We start from the raw sequence: 23746 nt of genomic DNA, 5'->3' as shown, positions 1-23746 counted from the left end.
GGTCCAAAAGTTCAGATTCTCAAATTCAACCTGACTCTGTACCCATGCAGCTTTCTTGGCATGGTATGGAAATGGTGCCCATTGCCTTTCTCTGGGATGTTTTTTCTGCTGAAGTCCCACCTTCAGTCCTAATAACTGGAAATCTTTAATCTCACTATTTAATGCACTCATTTTTAAAACATGCTTCCTGGATTTGCCATCATTCATTCCAATGTGTCAATTGCAGAACTCATTATCCCCAGCCAGCAAGAAGAGTTGCTAATTGGGGACACTGGGAATTGCAATCTGCACTTCCTCGATAGGCTTTGCTGGGAAGCAAAGTGGTCTCAAGTGTGATAACACTTAACATCCAGTGGTGACATTCTCCTTTGAAGCACAACATCATTGTGCTTGGCACAATGTTTGGCAGTCTATGTTTCTCTGGGCCTTTTCAGTTTCTATCAAGTTCTTCCCATTTTGAATATGAAGAGGATAATAGCCACAGCACACAGTAATTCTGAATAACACCGGAAAACACTGCAAAATCATGAACTGTTTCTGAAGACCTCTGCAAAACTTAAGTGTCATTGTGAATGCAGAGATAAATACAGTTTGCCTTCAATTTTGTTAATATGCTTTTGCTTTTTCAGTTCGCCTTTGAGAATCCATTTGTCAACAAGAGAAGAAAACGATCTTGATGAAGGATTTATAATCAAACTTTGAAAGCTGCCACCTTTCATGTTAGGACTGCATGGAAGAGATGTGACTGAAATATTACAGCAGAAGCAGATCAAGGTAGGAACATTAGAATGCTCCTCCATAGATCGGCAGTCAATCCTTCTTACATGGTCATCTGAATGCAGTTGCTATGCAACAGAGATAACTTGTTCCTTGCAGGCCATTTCATGTAGGGAAAAGCAAGAGATGCTTTCCCCACTGCCACAACTACCATCTTTTCTCAAAGCTACTTAAAGGATGGGAAAATATTGCCCTTAAGAAGCATGCAAATTATAGAATTCTTCCAGTATGATCAATAAAGCAAACAATTCAAAATGCAATTCAAAGGTTGACATGCATCTAATTCAGTTATTTAAAGCTGCAGGATTTAAAAAATTGTAAAATTTAATTTTTTTTTTCAGTCAGTTAACTATCACGTATATTAGCCTTTTTCAAAAACTTTTTCACTACGGCTATTTATTTATTTTTTTGCAGTATTTGTTTTGCCGTTTCCTTCACTGAGGGGTAAAGGGATGCAGAAAATTCCAGGCACTGAAAGATTTTGTTTTGCTTTGCATAAAATTAGAGTAGCCAGACAGTTACTTCCCAGACCCTGTGATTTTTTACGTAATTGAAAGAGGCACTTCAGAAAATAGTGCTAAATCCATTTTCAGTACCTATTTAAACTAAAATCACCCTTAGAGTAGAATAGAATAGAATTTTTTATTGGCCAAGTGTGATTGGACACACAAGGAATTTGTCTTGGTGCATACGCTCTCGGAGTACATAAAAGAAAAGATACATTCATCAAGAATCATAAGGTACAACACTTAATGAGAGTCATAGGGTACAAATAAGCAATCAAATCATATTAGGAAACAGTCAATAGTTATGATTTGAATGGAGCTACCCATTATAAAAACACATAGAAATACCTTTTCATTTGTCACCCTGTGAAAAATACCTTGGACATGATTGGCATGTGCCAAGTTTCCTGAAGGAGGAGAAACTTTTCTGAAACTCTTTGCAATGAGACAAAAGACCCCTCCAAACCCTGCTAGTCATGCTCTCTTCCGACAACCCAATTTCCCAACTAGCAATCTTTTTCAGAAGACATAACAGAAAATGTAGTTGGACGGAGAACCACTATTTTTTATTAAATCTCTTTGAAAATCAGCGAGGAGCATCCCTTCCCCTTAGGAAGGAATATTTGACATGAAGAAAACTCTTTTAACTCTTTACAGTCTAGCCTTGGCTAACTAATGGCCCCAGACAACATAAATTCGGCCACCTATTTTTTTTTTTTCCTTACACTAGTTTCCAACTGTAATATTTGATCTGGAGAGGATCTCCTGTTGCTCCAGGTGGAAATTTTACTTAATTGCTAGAGTTTGGCAGATTTTGTGTGGAAGAAGAGGAAATTGCTTCATAACAGAACTTGAGAAAAATAAATAAATAAAGAGGCGGTAAAAGTTCATCGAAGTCACCATAACTGCAACGTTTCTACCAAAATGAATCTCTGCGCTTCCACGTCCTGCAGTTGATGGAAAAAGATGCGCCGGGGCCAATAGTGTAAAGACGAAAATATGCCTGCCCGTCCGCATCATACTTCAGCAGTGGATCACACAACGAACCTGAGAATTGCGCTCCTCCTTGGTTAACCCCGCCCGCTCAGCTGTGCTCCCACGTTGAAGCGCCCCCCCCTCCCCATGCTTACTCAGGCGGAGGCGCTGACAGCCGGAGTCACGTGAGAAACCGGGGGGGGGGGTTGACCTACTTTGAGCCAATCGCGAGCCGTCCCGCAAAGAGACTATCTGCGCGACCTTCCCCCTCTCCCCAGCCGCCGGGCCTCCCCGGGTGAAATTGAGGCTCTGCGAGTTCAGAACATTGGGCGGAGCCTAGGAAGACAACTTTGAAGGCTGTGTGGGAGGAGTTTTCATCAGGAACGCCAGAAACGGATTGGAGGAAAGGTGGAATGGGTGGGTCCACAGACTGAGCTGGGGAAACAAAGGGGAGGAGGAAAGGAACGGGTCGAGAGGTGGTTGGGATGCGAGGGAGCGGGGGCCTCTGGAAGTCGAGGGCAGTTCCTAGAGTGGCAGCAGCGCTTTTGGAAGTTCGCTTGTCATACAAGCAAGCAAAGCTGACATTGACGTCCTGGCCGTGGTTGCTTGTAGTCAAGTCCCGTCGATTCAGCCAGGGTTTATTTCCACGCGCTGGGGCACAGGATGGGTTTGGCGGGCTGGCAAGTGGCCGAGGAGGGATCCCACCGGAGAGGAACAGAAAATGCGAAACGAAGAGTTCCATATCTTCCTGATACCATCCTATATTATTTTCAGAAGTCTCTTGTGCATTGCTTTACAAACCTTCCCATCCATTAGGTAGCTGCTATTCCTACAGCAGTTTCGAAATGGTACCCGAATAGTGTACCGAATATTTGTATAAAAAAAGAGAAGGTAGCCCTAATTGGCTTGCCAAAGATACTCCCTTTCAAAGCAGGTGGCAGTATTCATTTATTTCAGATCAGAGTAGCAACAACTGTAAAGAATTTTGCTGGGGGGGGGGGGCGGCAAGCAGGGAGCAAATATGTCATTTTTGAGGGGAATCCTGAAGATTTGGGATCTCAATTTTTGAAGGGAATCCTGAAGATTTGGGATTGTAAAAGCGGGTGGGTGGGTGGGTGGAGAGACACTTGGATACCTGAAATCTGGGGAGTAAAATGCAAACAGGTATGGACACAAAAAAGTCAAGATGGCCACATTGGGATCAAAAAATAGGCAGAAGTTCAGTTGCTCCATCATGAGTTTTTGACCACACCTTTTTGACACTCCTGGAATGGATACTTAAAGCCACTGCTTTACAAATCAGCATTAAAAAAAACACCACTCAACATGAGAACCCAGAGATTAGATCCACAAATATATTAATGCACTGTTCTTGTGTCGTACTTCTGGCAAGCGGAGCTGAGGGGGTAAGAGGAAGGATACACAGGAGTCTGGTGGGATCCTTTGTGTTGTGGCATGGTTCTCCCATCCAGCTGTGGGGTGAGCTATTACATCAGCTTGATGAGCTGAATAGGTGAGAAGGTTGGTGCTCAGAGAAATCTTTTGAGAAACTTGTGTAGGGACAAGGACTGCATATGAGGGATCTTTTTTCGGATGGAGCAGAAACAAATTTGTTGGGGGAATGGGGTTCTTTTTTCAATTGCCAAGCTCCAAAGTAGAGGTGGCAAAGGAATGAAGAAAACCTTATCTACACTGCTCTGTGTATGTATGTGCCACAGGTATTTAATATTTTTTGTCTGTGTAAACTGGCCACAGAAAGAGAACTCTGATTAAACCACAACCCATCAATTCCACTGAAACTGGTAGGAGAAGGAATAGGAAAATTTCTTGTGACTTTTCAGCTGATGTTGAAATTAGCTTCCAGCTCTTCCACCAACAGTACAATGTACTCTTCCCTGCTTGATTTTACAGACATAAACTATCTCCTTTATACTTTCTACAAGTTAAAACTTTTAAAGAAATTAAAAAGATTTTTTTTAAAAAAAGTAGAAGATCAAAAGTATTGGAGATGTTTCTGAAAAGTGGGAAAGGCAGAACAAAAGACTTTTTTAGATACAGAGAAGGAACATAGTATTTATTTATTGTGCCTTTGAGTCAGTCTTTACTTTTGATGACTGCCTGGACAAGCCCATGTGATTTTCTTAACATTTTGGGACATGGTTTTGCCAGTATGTTCTAGGCTGAGAGGCCTAAAGTCATCAACTGCTTTCATGCTTAAGGCAGGATTAGAATTCACAGTCTCATCAATTTCTAGCCCAGGGCCTTTAACCATTCCACCAAATTGGCTCTCGTGAAGTTTAATAGAAGAATTTGGATCAAACAAAGAGGTCTGAAGAGAGACAGATTAATGGAAAACTATTATGATCTCCCAGCATCTGTTGGGAAAGTAAAGGAGGAGGCCAAGATGTGTATAAGATTTGAGATGGAAAACAAACTCTTAAATCTCAAGTAAGGGTTGTAGAAGAAAACAGAAATTGAGACAGCTGCTTTTGAAAGTTTTCCCGTAAACATTACCTACGGTGAAGCTGGCAGCTCTTCTGCAATGTGGGACAGTTGGTAGAATTTTGATATCGTAATGTGAAATTTATTCAGCCAGGCAAGGAAGGAAGTGTGCAATTAACTTGGCTTCATAGGTGTTTATAAAAGCAGTATATTTATAATCTTTTTCTTCAAATAATTCAAAGTGAATTATATGATTCTTTTTTCTCCCATTCTGTCTTCACAGAAATTCATGAGATAGAATATGGATTCTCATATATTACTTTACTAGGGATAGCTTAACCTTGGTTTATTGAAAAACCATCCTTAGTTCAAATCTATTAAGCCATAGATCATGGTTTCTAGACCAGAATGGCTGGTCATATTCAGCATGTTCAACCAGAAAGAAGCCAGATTATGCATTAGTATGAGCAAAAGAATATCTATTTGGTAACATTGCTAAGCCACATGATGATTTGAACCTCAGTCATGATCTGAGAGATGCGGAAACTAAGTTTTTGTTGACAAGTGTAATTGCTGTACTTTTAAAATAAAGTAGGAGACGAGACAATAAATCACTCAACATTCTTCTAACGTCTGTTTTTATCTGATTCAGTCTACCACTCAATACTGCCATTCAAGGCTTCTGCAAGAGTGTGTGGGTTAAAAGGTAGAAAGAGTGTTTGCCATCCTGCAAACTTTAACACCTGCTGCAAATAGTATAAAAGAACATTAAGGACTAGCTGGATTTTGTTACTGAAATGATAGGTGGTTTTTGTGCCATAGATCTGCAAGAGAGGCTTCAGATTATCTTTGGCCAAAGTTGAAGAAAGTTCGTGCCTGCACTTGCTCAGTAGTGGTACTCAGTTGATGGATCAGTCTTCTTTTGAGAAGCGCCTCTGGAAGATTTCATTGTTTTCTTACCATGCATTCTTAGGCATGTGTATTTTAGAAGCAAGTCATCTTGAGTTCAATGAGATTTACTTCCAGGTAAACAAACGGATAAAATTGAAAAAGCACTACCCAACTTTTTAAACTTAAGTGAACAATTTCTACCAGTTTCATTCCAGCTGGCTTTGAAATTTGAAAGGTGTTTGTTTTGCTGTATTTGAGGATTGTATGTATCCATTAATGTGTTTATTCTGCTGTGTCTTGGATTACCCTTTCACTGCACACTGCTTCAATTACCATTGGTGAAGATGCTGGGCTGGTCTTATGCAATCTTCCCTAGCTAACCTAACAATCTTCCCAGGTTGTTCCTGATCCTAGGACTGTATTAAATCCAAAAGCTCTTCATGGCTTGGGACTGCAGAATCTGAAGGAAGCCTTTTGTTCTGATCCATCTCATGTAATCATTTTTTTGGAAACTTTAATGAGGACTTTTCAATGCACATGGAGAACCAGGTTGGTTTAGTGGATAAGACACCAGGCATGAAACTGGGAGACCATGACTTCTAGTCTCATCTTAGGCATGACTGGTGGCTGGGTGACTTTGGGCCAGTCACTCACTCTCAGTCAAACTCAGTTCTTAGGGTTGTTGTGGGGAAAAGAGGAGGAAGGAGTATTACCTATGTTTGCCGCCAACTTAGTAATAAAGATGGATAAAAATCTGATAGACCTTATCAGTGATACACCCCTGAAGAAGTGGATAATTGGAACTTAGGGTCCAGTTACTGCCAGATAAAAAGGTTTTTAACTGTTTTAAGCTAATTAATATTTTGGTGTTAAATATAGTTGCTGTTTAAAAACTTTGTTCAGGCAACTGCTTTTATTCCTTTAGAATTTAATTTACCTAGTTTAGTTCTTACATTGAATATTTATTTTCCAAGATGGTGTAACTTGAGACTTTTGTAAGCCTTCCTGGGAAAACCTAGTTTTAAAGGGAAGTGCACAATAAAAAAAAAAGATAATAAATAAGATGTGTGGTAAATTTTTTTGACATCCAAGTTTCAGTTTAGATAGTTTTATGCATAGCAATCTGTCTTCAACTACCAATACTTTATTTGTTCTTTAAGCATTAGCACAAACATAACAGTAAAACGGATAACCTTCAATATTTGTCTTCCTTTCAGTTGCTTGGATCCATTCTTCCAGTTCAAGATAATTACATTATTAAACAAATATTTATAACTGCTTCACTGGTAGATACTGTAGTTGGAACCAACCTGCTCATCTATCTTTAGATTTTAGGTGGTGGTAAAGCTGTTTTATAGCCTTGCCAAGGTCTAATGCTGACTTGGCAGACAATTTGGGGAGCTGGATTTTGAGAATCCTACTGGAGGAAGATGGATGTAATGAAAGGATACCACTTCAGAATTTTTAAGGAGCAAAGACTCGGGTCTGGTTTTGTCAAGGGAGACAGATGGAAGAACCACAGACTTGATCACTGTCATGGAAAAGGTATCTCAGCTCACAGAAACAGAGGAGATGTAGAAAGAATTTCAGAATAAACCCTCGTTTTCTGAAGAGTAAAAGGGAGAACTAATATATGGGATAGTTGTTGCTTTGTTTTAGGTTCAGGTTTATAAAAAGCTTTAGAATTATATTCAGAGTCCTGCTTGAGCTCTTTTTCAAACTCTTTTAGAATACAGAATGACAGGGTTGGAAGGGACCTTGGAGGTCTTCTAGTCCAACCCCCTGTTCAAGCAGAAAACCCTATACTATTTCAGACCAATGACTGTCCAATCTCTCTTTAAAAGCCTCCAGTGATGGAGCACCCACAACTTCTGAAGGCAAGCTACTCCATTGCTTGATTGCTCTCACCATTAGGAAATTTCTCCTTAGTTAATCTAGGTTGTTCCTCTCCTTGGTTAGTTTCCATCCATTATGTACTCTGAGAGCTTATGCACCAAAGACAAATTCCTTGTATGTCCAATCACACTTGGCCAAAAAGAATTCTCTTCTCTTCTCTTCTCTTCTCTTCTCTTCTCTTCTCTTCTCTTCTCTTCTCTTCTCTTCTCTTCTCTTCTCTTCCCTTCCCTTCCCTTCCCTTCCCTTCCCTTCCATTCCATTCCTTGTCCTGCCTTCAGGTGCCTTAGAGAATAAATTGCCCCCCCCCTTCTATGTGGCAGCCCTTTTTGTTTTGCTACTAAAGATCTGGGATTTCAGCAGCCCTCCTCTCTGATAAGCCCAATCAAGGCAATTTTAGTCCATGTCTTAGTTATATGTGGCTTTCAGTCATTTTTGATAGATCATGGTGGATTTTCTTCCTGGGAAAGGAAACCTGATGTCTCACATGTAGAAGTGAGGATGATTGAATGTTTAGTCTCTAAGATCTCCCCTCCTCATCATATGCCCCATCTGTGCTAGAAAGTAATTTGTTAGATGGAGAGGCAGATTTGGAACCACTTCTGAGTGTCATCTCTCAGATAACTTGGGGAGGTCCAAACTGCTTCCCACTTCTATTAAAAAACAGATCTTGTTAGTCATCACCTAAGGACTTGTGACTTGCAAGATTGATATATAGACACAAACACACACATATATATACAGACACATCCTTCCTGCTTGCCAACATTTACAGTCTCAGGTCTGAGACTAGCAGAATAATTGCACATACTTCTAAGGATGACTGACCTGATTTGAACTGGCAGAGGTTGTCCCATGAAGGAGTCCTTGGATTTAATCCAAAATAGGCAAGGTGCCCTATCCTGTGTGCCAACTCCTGCTATATGAGAGGAGTTGGAGTAGAGATATGGGAGACTGATTAACGCTGAAATCAAGATTCAGTAGGAGAACATGTGTGAAAGCCTCTGGCCTGGATCTCTCTATAATTGCTCAATTGCACATCATGAGTTGGCTTATTTCTGACTTCATGAATAAGGTCAATGTGACTTTTTCAATAACTATGGTATAAAACAGGCATGTCCAACTCATGACCTGCGGGCTGCATGCAGCCCTGGACAGCTAGTAATGTGGCCCTACAAGAGTATAATAAAAATATTAAAAAGGGGAGTTTGTTATTTATATACTGTATGTATGTATGTATATATGTATGTATGTATGTATGTATGTATGTATGTGTGAGTGTATGTATATATATATATATATATATATATATATATATATATATATATATATATATATATATATATATGTTTTTCTTCTAGCCAGGTTTTCCCTACGTAACCAAGGTTTTTTTGGTAGCTCCAGCTCAGCAGAATCACATCCACTTGTTTCTGGGCTTTTTTCCTTTCTAACAGCTAGCAAGGTTTTACTTCATGTAAAACCTTTTTACTTACAAGGTTTTACTTAAAACCTTGCTAGCTGTTAGAAAGGAAAAAAGCCCAGAAACAAGTGGATGTGATTCTGCTGAGCTGGAGCTACCAAAAAAACCTTGGTTACGTAGGGAAAACCTGGCTAGAAGAAAAACACACATAAACCCTACGAAGAAGTAAGAAAATTGATATATAAATATATATATATGTGTGTGTGTGTGTGTGTGTATAGTTAATATTTCGGGTTTCTTCCCGTGTAATTGTGGATATATCCCTAAAAGGGTAGAAGCGACGTTTCGACAGAATCCCATCTGCCATCATCAGGCTTATGTCAGCAGTCTTTTGTAGTTACTAAAGACCTACATACAAACACCCGCGAAAACCTGAGAAAAAATATATATATATATATATATATATATATATATATATATATATATATATATATATACACACACACACACACACACACACACACACACACACACACACACACACACACTGCTCAAAAAAATAAAGGGAACACAAGCAGAAGACATCTGAGATCTGAATGAATGTCATGAAATGTTATGAAATGTTTGTTACATACAGTGGTTTTGTGTTCCCTTTAGTTGTTTGAGCAGTGTATAAACTACTGTATGTAAAGAACAAAGTATTTCATAAGGCTATTTCATTCATTCAGATCTCGGATGTCTTCTGCTTGTGTTCCCTTTATTTTTTTGAGCAGTATATATATATATATATATATAATGTGTTCCAAGGTAATTCCTCTTCTTCACTCAATGTAGCCCGGGCAAGCCAAAAGTTTGGACAACCATGGTTTGAAACAATATTGGCTTATGATTAGGTATGAGTCCAGTCCTAACCATTCCGAGACATGAATCTCAGGTTCCATGGATGAGGAAGGTTTTCCAAATCTTCATCACTTGTTGTCCACCTTCATCACTAGAGATTTTTAAGAAGAAGCTGGACAGTCAATTGTCTGAAATGGTACAGAGTCTCCTGCTTGAGCAGGGGGTTGGATTAGAAGATCTACAACGTCCTTCCCAGCTCTATTCTGATTGATTGATTGATCTGGTGCAAATTGACTATGATAAATATGTCTGATGCAGGTAGGGGGGATTCAATCTCATTTGAAGATCATCGTTACAACTGAAATGATAAAGATGTCTTTAAGTCAAGGTGGACTCCAGGCTACAACGTGGGATACATCCGTGGCATTTTCTTAGCATGATATGGAAAGGTTTAGTATTGGTGGGTTGTTGTTGTTGGTGGTTTTTTGCAAATTTTGGAATTCTTTGGAATCTCCCATCCAACTCCTAATCAGGTCTGACCCTAGGTAGCTTCAAAGAACAGACAATGTTGTAGCCAATCACAGAAAAAGTATGATTGAAACTGTTTGGGGCCATTGAATCCAAACCATGTTTTTTTTCATCCAAAAGCACTAGTAATAATATGGAAAGATAGACAACTGTCAAAAGTGAGGAGGTCCTAGAGCAAGGATAAGTAAGATGTTAGTACACGATAGTCCCCAGCCTCCCTCAGCTTTGCCATAGTGGCTGGCTGTAGTTTAGCAGTATCTGGAGAATGATGGACCTCTATTTCGTTTGAGAAGCGGTTCAAAAAGGATAAAGGAAAATTTGAGTAAACCAGAAAGCATAAACTGAGCCAGGAAAAGGTAAGTCACAAAGCCTAAGTTGAACACCTCCTTTTTTTTTTGCATAAAGAGTCACCTTATAGGGGAGATGGCTGGCATAAAAAATTAATTAATTAATTCCAGGTCCTGTCAGGTCTTCCATCAATCTCATGAAGATCTGTAGATGGAATTAGCAGACAAGCTATTGGGTGCAGGTTCATTTCCCACTCTTATTTTTTTTTAATGCATGAAAGCAAACTTTTATGAGATGTGTTGGCAATAGAAAGAAGTGAACCTGGGACTTTCTTCACACAAAGAATGTGCGCTGTCCTCACTGAAGTAAGGCTTCTTCCACTTTGCATGAGGCGCAGTGTGACGATTCTGCTGCTGTAGTTGACAGTTCTGTTATATTCCCAGAAGTTGCCTTTAAGAGATCTCTGGCTTTAAGGGATCCCTGACTGAGATGGTGGGCTGATTTGCCTAGCTAGTTACCTGATCTATATATCTGTATTGCTGTGAGATGAGCTGCAAATAAATTTAATAAACAAATAAGGTTTGTTTGCCACCGAATCATTATTGATACCAACATGTACATAAGATACTCTTCTCTTAGAGAGGCTGCCTATTGTGCCTGTGAATCAGGTATCACATTCAGCGATGTTCAGCATTAAACTCAACACTAAATCCAGATCAGGCAACCCTGACCAAAATTTTCTAAACCTTCTTTTGGTAAATGTAAAAAAAAATCAAACTGTGTTTTCCCTTCCTCTCCCCTGCTACTCGTGATTGCTGCTTCCAAACTGTATTAGATGCACAAAAAGGTTTTACAGGTGGCTGCTTGCCAGTTTTACTAATCAGGATTTTAATTAGATTTTTAAAAAACTGCTGAGACCTAATTTATGCCCATCGAACTCTGAATAAAGCGAATATACTATTCCCATTTAAAATGACTATATTTTCTTCTAATTATACACAGTGGTGGGATTCAGCCAGTTCGTACCACTTCGGGAGAACCGGCTGTTAACTTTCTGAGCAGTTTGGCAAACTGGTTGTTGGAAGAAATCATTAGGGCAGAGAACCGGTTGTTAAATTACTTGAATCCCACCACTGATTATACAGAACATACATACCTTTTCTAGAGGAAATGTCATACAGCAGCTTGATGCACTGATTATTCAATTTGCTTATAATGAACAAATGAGTTTTGCAATATGCATCCATTCTTGCTTTGAATTGGTAAAGTGGTCTCCACGTAAGAAAACATGTACTGCGTGTCAATATTTCTCAAATGTTTGATTGCATGTTTGTTTCTTTTTCTCTTTACCACAAAAGCAGAGCCAGCCTTCACTCTTACACTTGAAAATAGTATTCTTTTTTAAAAAAAATGAATATAAACACTAGCACTGAATATAGCACTTCTCTTCAATTCACTCATTAATTTTCCGAATGAGTCACTCTGGAGAATGAGAAATTGCAAGGAAGATGCGATCTCCTCTAACGGCAGTGCATGAAAGGAAGAGCAATGACATGATCTGATTGTATTTGAAACACAATTACTGCAAATTTTCAAAATGTTATGCTGGTGGGCTTCTCGAGAGCATCTGATCAGGGACTGTGGCAATAGAACGCTGGACTCAGTAGATCTTGACATTGAGTTGGTAGAGATCATACGTTCACTACAAGTTATATGTTTATAATTCTTGTGAGGCCTGTTAATGGATGTCCACTAAGATATTGATTGGAGTTGGGGTGTTCATTATTAAACTTGATCTCACAATACTCAACACTTTCCTGTCCATGTTTAGAACTGGCAGGAAATTGGTGTCTTGCAATGTACAGTGAGAAAAAATCCCTCTAATCTGGCAGGAGTGATCCACAAATGTACTGAAGTGAACTCTACGCCAGACTGATTCACAGATGATACCTGTTGATGAATTTCTTTAATTGGGTGCTACAATCTATGTATTTGTGCCTTAGAGTCAATCTTGACTCCAGTAGACTGCCTGGATCTTACCTGCCCTGCAATTTTTTTGGTAAGACTTTTGGAGATACTCTGTGAGTGAGATGGGTGCTACCTAAATTAGATAGAGGGAGAGGGAGAGGGAGAGGGAGAGACTTCCCTGCTGCTTCTAGAGCTGAGATGAGAGACTGACTGGCCCAAGGTCATCCAGGTGTCTTTGTGCCTAAGGCAGAACTAGAACTCACAGCCTCCTGGTTTGTAGCCCAGTGCTTTTTACCACTACCCTGTTGTGGCCCCGCCCTCTGAGCCTATCTCATCAGAGGAAGAAAGCTCCGAACATGAGGGAGAGGAGTCAGCCAGGCCTCCCTCTCCAGGCCCCTCCCCTCTGGCACTGTCTCAGGTGGAGGGAGAGGAGATTAGCCAGGAGCCAGGTGTCTCGGATGAGAGTGAAGGAGAGCCGTCATTCCTGGATGCACGCCAACGAAGGCGTGATAAACAGTTGCAGCAGTTAAGGAGGCATGCTAGGGATTAGAACTGAGTCACTGGACCACACCCCAGAGACTATATAAGAGAGGGTGGTGGCTGGTAAAACTCCGTGATGAACAAAAACGAACTTTGGCTAGTCACTTGAACAACGTCTGAAGCTGCCGAAAGGGATATTGTTTTGCTGGACTATTTGCAATGCGTATGTAATGTTATGTTATCTGTTGCAGTAAAAGCTCTTGGCAGACGGTGATTATATTGCTGCCAAGTTTGAGATAACGACCTGTGTGCGTGCCAAGTACTTTCTTAACCCTCGGCTGGCTGTGTTTGTGTGTGTGTGTGGACGGGGACAGATCATACCCCACACTGACTTCTCTGATGCTTCCGTTTGCCTGCTTAATAATAAGGGAATGTTGGGTGTGGACCTACGCTTCGGCTGTGCAGCTTGGGTTTTAAAAGCAACGTTCCTGGCCAGATCAAGGGCAAAAGGCTAAATTAAGCAGAAAGAAGCAAGTCTTTAATGCAGTGGTAAAATCCAGCAGGTTCTGACAGGTTCTGGAGAACCAGTAGTGGAAATTTTGAGTAGTTCGGAGAACCGGCAAATGCCACCTCTGGCTGGTCCCAGAGTGGGGTGGGAATGGAGATTTTGCAATATCCTTCTCCCAGGAGTGGGGAGGGAATGGGGATTTTGCAGTAACCTTCCCCTGGAGTGGGGTGGGAATGGAGATTTTGCAGTATCTTTCCCCTGCCATGCCCACCAAGCCACGCCCACCAAGCCACACCACGCCCACCAAGCCACGCCCACAGAACCGGTAGTAAAAAAATTTGGATTTCACCACTGCTTTAATGGCGCTGGTATGTTGGCATAGCTTAATATTCGGTTAAATTTCCATTTGGGAAAGGCACTATATATGATTATCGCCTCGATAGATTGATTTACTTTACACCTTGCCCTGTGCCATAGTTTGTTGTAATCTAGCTCTTATGACCTGGCTGAGCCATAGGACTAATCGTACAGAAGATTTAAAAGCCCCTAAAGGCTGCGTTCACACACTATACAGTATTATTAAATCAAAACCGAGCAGACCACATGATGGCTGAGTGGAATTTGTAAACCCAGACAGTCCTGGTTAGCAGAAACACGGAACATAAGCAACTTCATGATTATGTAAGTGGGAACGTGTCCTCCACCCACCCAGGCCTTCTTTTGGGTTCCTAAAAAATAGACAGGCTGCAAATATTGTAATGAAGCCGCTCAATGAAATTTTGAGTAGGCTGAGGTGCCACAATGTTGGCCCTGCTGGTTGATGGGAAAGTGTTTGGATTATTTTAAGCAACTATTTATCTGCCGGATCAGTTTTTCTTACCCTGGCAGCAAAGCTTTAAGGAAAGGTGTGAGAACGTTTCACACCTGATGAGAAAATAAAAAGTTCGTCAAGTGATTTAGATTGGCAAACTGGCCACTTATTCATGAAGTCAAGAAGACCACCGTGCAGGAAATCTGGGATCCCACCAGACTTTTATAAGAACACCACCTTATTTGGAGTCAGGCCCTTGGACTTTAAAATCTCTTGTTTTGACTCTAGCAGGCAAAATCTGCCAGCCATTTGGAAATTGCGCAGATTCATCCTTGGCGATGCGTGAACTCCAGCTGTTTTCTTTACAGATGGTTGTTTGTTCATGCATTTTAATGGCCTCATGAGGTAAAAAAACAAAAGTGGTGAGGATGAAATTGCATTCATTTTTTACTATGAAATCCACTAACTGCTCTATCACATACTCTGTTTAGTGCCATCAATTCTATACAGGTAGACCTAGACTTAATGACTACATTTGAGCCCAAAGTTTCTGTTGCTAAGCAAGATAGTTAAGTAATTTTGCCCCATTTTATGACCTTTCTGACCACAGTCTTTAAGTGAATCACTGCAGTTGTTAAGTTAGTAACACGGTTGTTAAGTGAATCTAGCTTTCCCATTGACTTCGCTTGTCAGACAGTAGCAAAAGGAGATCACATGACTCTGGAATACTGTAACTGTCATAAATATGAGTCAGTTGCCAAGCATCCAAATTTTGATCCCGTGACCGTGGGGATGCTGCAATGGTCGGAAGTGAAAAATGGTCACAAGTTATTTTTTCAGTACATTGTAACTTCAAACAGTCACTAAAGGGACTGTTGTAAGTTGAGGACTATCTGTAATCAGGGGTGAAATCCAGCAGGTTCTGACAGGTTCTAGAGAACCGGCAGCGAAAATTTTGAGTAGTTCGGAGAACCGGAAAATACCACCTCTGACTGGCCCCAGAGTGTGTGTGTCACAAGTGTTTCCAGGATTGCTGTGGCTATCTGCCTACTCACAAACAGTATGGTTTTAATCAAGCCATCTACTGTTGCCAATTACCTGCAAGCCTTCCCCGCCCGAGATAATTGCAGGTTGACTCCTTACATAAGCAAGGACTTTTTGCTTGCTACTTGGGCCTAGTCTTCTAGGCCTAAATGCACAGCTCCTGCAGGAAGCTTGTTGCAACGCCGCAGATGGAAGAAGAATGCAGATAAGGATTCCAGACGTCCCTACGGAGAGACTCCCACGGATGCTTGCCTTTTGCTGTTTTGAAACATGCAAGCTATCATCGGGACTGCTGCTGGACCTTCTTCCTCCCACAAGCTTCAAACAATGTTTGCTGTTTGAACTGTTTTTACTTCAGGTGACTTTCAGCTGTGAATCTCGTGCTGCTCCCATTATGATGGCCTTGATGATGTATCGACGCCGAAGCTGCTTACCTTCATGCTAGCTTTATTCTTTTGTGAACTGTTTTCGGTATTGTGGAGAGGGATCTAGGGAGATAGCCTTGCCTCACATACCCAGATAAGACTTTGTTTTTAATGTGTTTTCTTAAAGACATAGTGCTTTTTAAATGTTTTAAAGTAAATTATATTTTTACACAAGACGCCTCTGTCAGAATTATTTCAGCCTCAGTGTGTTTACTCATGAGCTGGTTCACGGTCCGGGGTACCCCTCAACCCCATTTCCTAACAGTTGGTAGCAGAGGATGGTTTAACGAACTTACGCTCATGTGGTAACGCGCTAGACTGGAATGTCTGCAGTTGAATAGATGTTGACTAGGGCAGCAGCAGCAGCAAAAAGTATGAAGTCACAAACTGGACTGTCTGGGGCTCAGGCCAAAAATGTTTTGGCTGAAAAACCCCAAACTCTATTTGATTTAGAGAATAGTGGAGCTATAAGTTTTGGAGCAGAGGCCTCAACTTGTGAAGGGCCTAAGATAGTGAGTAAACCATCATCACCTAAAGAAGTAGAGACTGGAAGAACGCCACTTCAGGTCTTGAAAACAAATACAGAGGTGGATGATGAGTTTAGGAAGGCAATCCTTCAGTTTTTAGGTTTGCCCACAGTAAGTCAGAACCCGACTGCTGATTCTAGCGAATTATTAAAGAATTCAGCCGTGAAAGGAAAGAAGATCGAAGTCCTACAAAACACCGGATCGGTAAGAGACTTTCAATCTTTTCCTAAAACCCCCACCTCAGACCATAAGTGGAGAATGGGGGATAACAGACTGCCTGATTCGAATGTTCCTGCTTCTTTGTTAAACCAGCATGGCCAAGTTGATATTGCGCCACCTGCTGTTGAAGCCATCATAGATCAGGCTATAAAGACTTTAGCTCCCTTGATGACATCAGTGACTTCTGCTAAAATAAGAGACTCTCATGTTGAGCATAAGGTTGCAAGTGTGATAGAAACTTTGGCAACCATTTTAGGCGATGGTTTGCAGGCACCATCGGCTCAACAAATAGTAGCTGCACATACCAAAGCACCCCTGATGTCGGCGACTAATTCAGCGCACGCCACGAGTGGGATATATCCATCCGTGATGACATCGACATCCAGGACGGTTCCGGAGGCTGCCTCAACTGAAGATAGGAATTTGGGAGCGCGCCCAAAAATTCCTAGAGATGTGCACCAGAGAGGACCCTCGACCTTTTGTGCTCAAACCAGGATGAGCTTTGCATCTGCACAACCTGAAGTTTTAATCCCTCCCATTGGGGAGGAACGATTGTCAGAATGCCTGATGGAAGACACTGTCCTGTGTGCTTCCATTCCAATGCCTTATTGCCCGTTCCAGGATGGACCACATTTTGAACATCAATTAATGTCTGTTCCCATGTTTAATAATGTACAGGTCCTTCCTCCTAATTTTAAAAGTTTAAGTGTGGGTGGAGGAAATTTTAAGGAATGGGTTAAAAGTATTCAAGTAATTTTAATGAAGGAAAATGTTTTATCGTTGTTGCTAAAACCCCCACCTAGACCATGGTCCTTAGAAGTTGATCTTTTGCATCATAAGGCCTTTTGTATTTTATTGATGTCTATTAACCCTGCACTATATCCCAGTATACCTAGTAACCTGACCGTAACAGAAGTTTGGGTGAAACTGCATAAGCTATTTTGTTCAAAAAGCTCCCATGTTACAAACAGAGTTTATAGGGAGTTCTATTCCGCAAGGTTGAAGGCGGGAGTAGATATTAATGAACACTTATGTGAGTTAAACAGGTTAAGGCAGGAATTGATGTTGAGGGGGGAAACAGTGTCTGAACAAACCCTCATTACTGTTATACTCAATTCTCTTGACCCTAGCTGGGATAATTTTATATCGCAACTGGATAATGTTAGTTGTAATAACTTATCTTTAGAAGTGTTATCTGGCAGATTGATTGCAGAAGATAACTTGCGAAAATGCAGGGCGGCTTTTCACAAAAAGGAAAAACCTTTAAGAAGGCCCGATAGTTCAGATAGAGCATATACTATCGGAGAATGCTTCAATTGTGGTTCAAGAGAACATTATAGAAGGGATTGCCCACAAAATGTAAATGCTAGGGCATGCTCAAATGTACCTTCTGATAATAAATGTAAAAGGAGGTCATTGCCTCCTGGTAGAAAGCCAAGTATAGATGTTCCTAACCACAGAAGGGGTAAAAAGCCAAATGAAGGCAACAAAGGGAACAAACCCAGGTTTAATGATAGCTCTGTAGGTATAGTGGAAACTACTGAGTCAGAGCTTACAAGGGAACAGCGAGAGCAACTGTGGTTAATGGACAGTGGAGCCAGTAACCATGTTGTCAGTGACCGAAGGTTGTTTGTTAATATGAGAAGGCATCAATCCATGGTCAAAGTTGCAAATGGTAAAAAGGTGAATGTTGTTGGCATTGGAGATGTTTATATTCCTGGGATAGGAAAGATTCATGGAGCATTGTACGTACCAGAGATAGATCACAATTTGCTAAGCCTAATGAGGATATGTGAGAACCCTAGAATGGAGATTCTGTTCTCAGGAGGAACAGCTGTGATCAAAAACAACAAATGTGTGATTGGGGAGGTTTTGAAGATAGGTGGTTTGCCTTATTATTCCCCCAATACGAATGCTGTGACCTGCAGCGATAGCAATTATACTATCTCATTTGGTAGTAACAATGAATCACAGTTAGAACTAGGTGACGAGGATCAAGACTTTCACCAGAGGAAGCCTTGTAAAGACAAATGTAAAGTTAATAAAAAGTTTTTAAATTTTAACTTAGAGTCAGATAGTAGGGAACCTGAAAATGCTAATGCAATTGCTATAGGTGAGCCACTGCATAACGAATGTGCTCACTTGATGCATCGCAGGCTAGGTCATGTGAGTTTTCCTGTAGTGAAAAAGGTAACCGAACACTCAAGGGGAACCAAGATCAATGATTGTAACACATTTCTAGACTGTTCAATTTGTAGGAGTGCAAAGTTGAAGGTGAAATCTGCGCCCAAGAGGTCTCAGAGGTACTCTGAACACCCGTTTCAGCTCGTCCACATGGATTTGGTGGGTCCATTCGCACCTTCCGTGGGTAAGAGACGGTACTTTCTTACCATAGTAGACGACCATAGCAGATTTGGATTCGTTTTTCCCCTAATGTCCAAGAGTGAAACGTTGACTAAGTTTAAGGAATTTTGTAACTTAGTCCAGAACCAGCACAAGGTCAGAGTTAAGAAAATCTTGACTGACAGGGGGACTGAATTTAATTCCAGGCAGTTCTCCAGCTGGTTGAGAAGTAAGGGGATAGTCCACTTACGCACCGCGCCTTACTCTGCGTTTCAAAATGGCGTCGCAGAACGACGCAATGGCGTGTTACAAACCATGATGCGGTGCGCCCTAGAGGACTCCGGATTAAACTTCGCGTATTGGGTAGAAGCAGTTAGATACGCGAATTACACCCTGAACCGTGTGTGGTCTAGTGTGGTGCAGAAGACCCCATACGAGGTGCTATACGGCCATAAGCCTAGCTTGGCACACCTCCACGTTTTTGGAGCGATGGCCGATGTTCATGTCCCGAAGGAGCTCAGGAGAAAGGGAGACCCAATCTCTGTTAAACTGAGATTTGTTGGTTATGAGCAGGGCTCCAAGGCATTTAGGTTTGCCTACCCTAACGGAAAATTGATGATATCAAGGTCTGCCACCTTTCACGAAGGGGCCAACTGGAGTAAGATCCATGCCAATGAGATTCTTACTCAGAACCCTTCCCGTAGTTGTCATAGGCGAGCGGAGGATGTATCGGAGAACCTACCCGAGGATAGGGATACATCTGGTTCTGGGAAGCGTGCATCCCAGGCTCCCTTGAAAGGGGTATTGAAGCATAAGATGGGGGTAGCCAGGAAGGATAGGCACCCAGCTTCTGAGGCGCATAGTGATAGTCACGAGGTAGATGACTCATCAGACGACTCTGATGTGAGTGACTCTCCTAAAGGCAGACCAGTTAGGGTTACCAGGGGCAATAAGCCTAAGAGGTACGACGACTTTGTTACCTCAGTCGACCAGGTTTTGGCCACCCCTCAGAGATATGAGGATGTGTTGGCCTTACCTGACCATGAACGACAGAAGTGGCTGGCCGCCATGGATACGGAATTAGACAGCCTGAAAAGGCTGGACGTATTCACGCCAACAAGATTGCCCAAAGACAAGAGGGTGATCGGCACCAGGTGGCTTTTCAAGCAAAAGCCCATTGAAGGTGGGGGCTTTGTCTATAAAGCGAGACTAGTAGCGCAGGGATTCTCGCAGAGATTCCCTGATGATTATGAGGACACCTTCTCGCCCACGGTGCGCCCTGAGAGCGTGAGAACAGCTCTCACCATCGCTACCATGCGAGGCGAACATGTATATCAGTTCGATATTCAGACCGCGTACCTGCACGCCCAGTTAGACAAAGAGCTGTACGTGAGGATTCCTCAGGGAGTAAGCCATCGGGAAGATGATGTGTGGTTGTTGAACAAGAGCCTATACGGCTTAAAACAATCTGGTAAACGATGGTACGAGTGTCTCACTAAAAGCCTGAGAGAGATGGGCTTTTTACCATCGTCGGCTGACGAGTGTGTTTTTGTCAAGGAAGATCAGGGCATTAGGGAAACAGTACTGTTGTACGTTGATGACATCCTATATATTTGCAGATCAGAGAACAGGCATAAGAAGTTCTCTGAGGACCTAAGTAAGAGTTTCGCCTTAAAACCATTAGGTCACATTAGCAAATTTTTAGGGGTGCAATTCGTAAAAACCGAGAAGGGGTTTCGGCTCTCTCAGGAAGATAAGATTCAGGAATTGCTTAAAAAGTGTAGCATGGTAGAGGCGAAGCCATGCGATACCCCTATGGCAACAGACTTCCTTAAGAATATGTACACTGAGAGCACGGAGTTTGAAGATAAGACCCTTTACAAGTCCGTGATTGGGTCGTTGCTGTACATTGCAAATTGGACTAGACCGGACATCAGTCTAAGTGTAAATGTGTTGTCTAGACATTCTGAACATCCCACACAGTACCATTGGAGCGGAATTAAACGACTCCTGAGATACTTAAAGGGTACTGTGAACTATTCATTGTTATTGGAACCAGAAGCAACTAGAGAATTGAGATTGAGTTGTTTTTCGGATGCCGATTGGGCAGGGGATGTTAGATCTAGAAAAAGTACCTCGGGGTACATTGTATACCTAAATAGTAGCCCCGTGTATTGGTACTCTGGGAAGCAGAAGCTAATTGCAACCTCCACAGCGGAAGCTGAGTATGTGAGTTTGTCCAAAGCTTCCAATAACCTAGTTTGGTTTGACGATCTTCTGGTAAGCTTATGGAGGCAGCCCATGCAACCTATAAAAGTCTATGAGGATAACATGGCTGCCATTAACATATCGGAAGCTGATGCTGTAGGCCAGAGATCGCGCCATATTGATATTAAAATCAAACATGTGAGGCAATTGGTGAAAACAGGTTTCATTAAGACTGTATATTGTGAAACCAAGGAACAGGTAGCGGATGTGTTTACCAAACCGCTGCCCCGTGACCAACACCTCTATCTCCTGGGTAAAATGTCGATGGCTATGTGAATGTACTTCCCATTGATGTATATATGTACCCAATGTAGAATGTATGTTTGTTAACCAGTCAAATAGCCGCAGAGAAGGGGATTGTCACAAGTGTTTCCAGGATTGCTGTGGCTATCTGCCTACTCACAAACAGTATGGTTTTAATCAAGCCATCTACTGTTGCCAATTACCTGCAAGCCTTCCCCGCCCGAGATAATTGCAGGTTGACTCCTTACATAAGCAAGGACTTTTTGCTTGCTACTTGGGCCTAGTCTTCTAGGCCTAAATGCACAGCTCCTGCAGGAAGCTTGTTGCAACGCCGCAGATGGAAGAAGAATGCAGATAAGGATTCCAGACGTCCCTACGGAGAGACTCCCACGGATGCTTGCCTTTTGCTGTTTTGAAACATGCAAGCTATCATCGGGACTGCTGCTGGACCTTCTTCCTCCCACAAGCTTCAAACAATGTTTGCTGTTTGAACTGTTTTTACTTCAGGTGACTTTCAGCTGTGAATCTCGTGCTGCTCCCATTATGATGGCCTTGATGATGTATCGACGCCGAAGCTGCTTACCTTCATGCTAGCTTTATTCTTTTGTGAACTGTTTTCGGTATTGTGGAGAGGGATCTAGGGAGATAGCCTTGCCTCACATACCCAGATAAGACTTTGTTTTTAATGTGTTTTCTTAAAGACATAGTGCTTTTTAAATGTTTTAAAGTAAATTATATTTTTACACAAGACGCCTCTGTCAGAATTATTTCAGCCTCAGTGTGTTTACTCATGAGCTGGTTCACGGTCCGGGGTACCCCTCAACCCCATTTCCTAACAGTGTGTGTGTGTGTGGGGGGGGGAATGGAGATTTTTCAATATCCTTCCTCTGCCATGCCCACCAAGCCACACCCACAGAACCAATAGTAAAAAAAATTAATTAAAAAAAATTAATTAAAAAAAATGCCTGTAATATTATAATGTTCATTAAAAGCCTAGTCAAAGATTTTTAGTTAAGTGTTATCTTGTATCAAAGGTGACATACCAGGTCTCTGGACCCTCTAGAACAGGTGTGTCAAACTCAAGGCCTGTGAGCTGGATCTGGCCCATAGGGTGCTTAGATCTAGCCCACAGGGCCACCCTGGAAACAGCGAAGGACCAGCCCGTGGTGCCTCTGCCAGTGAAAACAGAGCTCGGGCTGGCTGAGCACTCGGGCTACCACAAGCGCCCCTGACATGAGTGACATCGAGTTGAACCCCCCCCCATCCCCACAAGGTCAAACACAACTCTGATGAGGCCCTCAATGAAATCGAGTTTGACACCCCTGCTGTAGAAGCCACACAAGAAGACCTTGCTCCCACACAACCTTCTGAGGCATCCGAAAATCATGCAAGCATTCTCATGCAATTTTCAGAAGCTCCAGAGGCCCTGTGAGAATAGGGCCTTCCTGTGCGACTTCCAAAAAGTCAGGAGAAGAGAGTCCAGAGAAACCTCATTTTTCCAGAATAGGGATGGGGTGACATGCCAGCAGAGTCAAGGTAGACATTTTCGGAATTTTTGACATGCCAAGCCCAAAAGATCTGCTATCACTGTATTGGACCAATGTAAGTTTCTTACCGAATATTCTATTTATGACTTCAAGCTTGGCTGGATGGCACCATGTACTGTACTGTTTTTCTTTATCATATTAGACTCCACAAATCTTTTAAAATTGTACCGTTCTAATCAGCAACCATTTTATATAGAAGCATTTTTTTATATATAGAATGTCAGGTGGCCTATAAATTATATTTATTTGTTTGTGATAGGGTACCTGATCTGTTACCACTCTATCTTTTAGCATACCTGGACCATATTCAAAACACTGTTTGCATCAGTGAAACCAAAACAGAACTTAGACGGGCTTTATTGCTGAAGATGCCCTTGACAAAATGCAACCTGATTCTCTCTCTGTCCCTACCCCTCCACTGCTTTTCTGGGACCTTTTGAAGTGTTGGCTGGGCATGGGAATTTCCCACAATGTTCCAGAATGCCTATCATAACATTCTTCCAGGACATTAAAGGACTTTTGAAATGGCAGCTTCCATGCACTTAAAAAGTGTAACTGTAATGGATATTGGCAACTACCTTAGAGCTCCAATGACAGGCTTCTGTTCAATGTCCAACTTCCAATAATATATCAGTTTCTTTAAATGTGTAAATAACTTCATCCGCAACACTTATAAAGAGAAACAATGAAGAGGGCAGCAGGCCCAGCCGGAATAATTTTACCTGCTTTGTACAGGGCTCTTTAGCTGATTTGATTTAGAGATGTTTGAGTTTCCCCCTCAGTCTTTCCCAAAGGGAGGGAAT

The sequence above is a fragment of the Pantherophis guttatus genome, chromosome 2 (assembly GCF_059756535.1).
Source record: "Pantherophis guttatus breed Tessera chromosome 2, ASM5975653v1, whole genome shotgun sequence".
Classification (NCBI taxonomy): domain Eukaryota; kingdom Metazoa; phylum Chordata; class Lepidosauria; order Squamata; family Colubridae; genus Pantherophis; species Pantherophis guttatus.
This window is presented reverse-complemented; position numbering follows the sequence as displayed.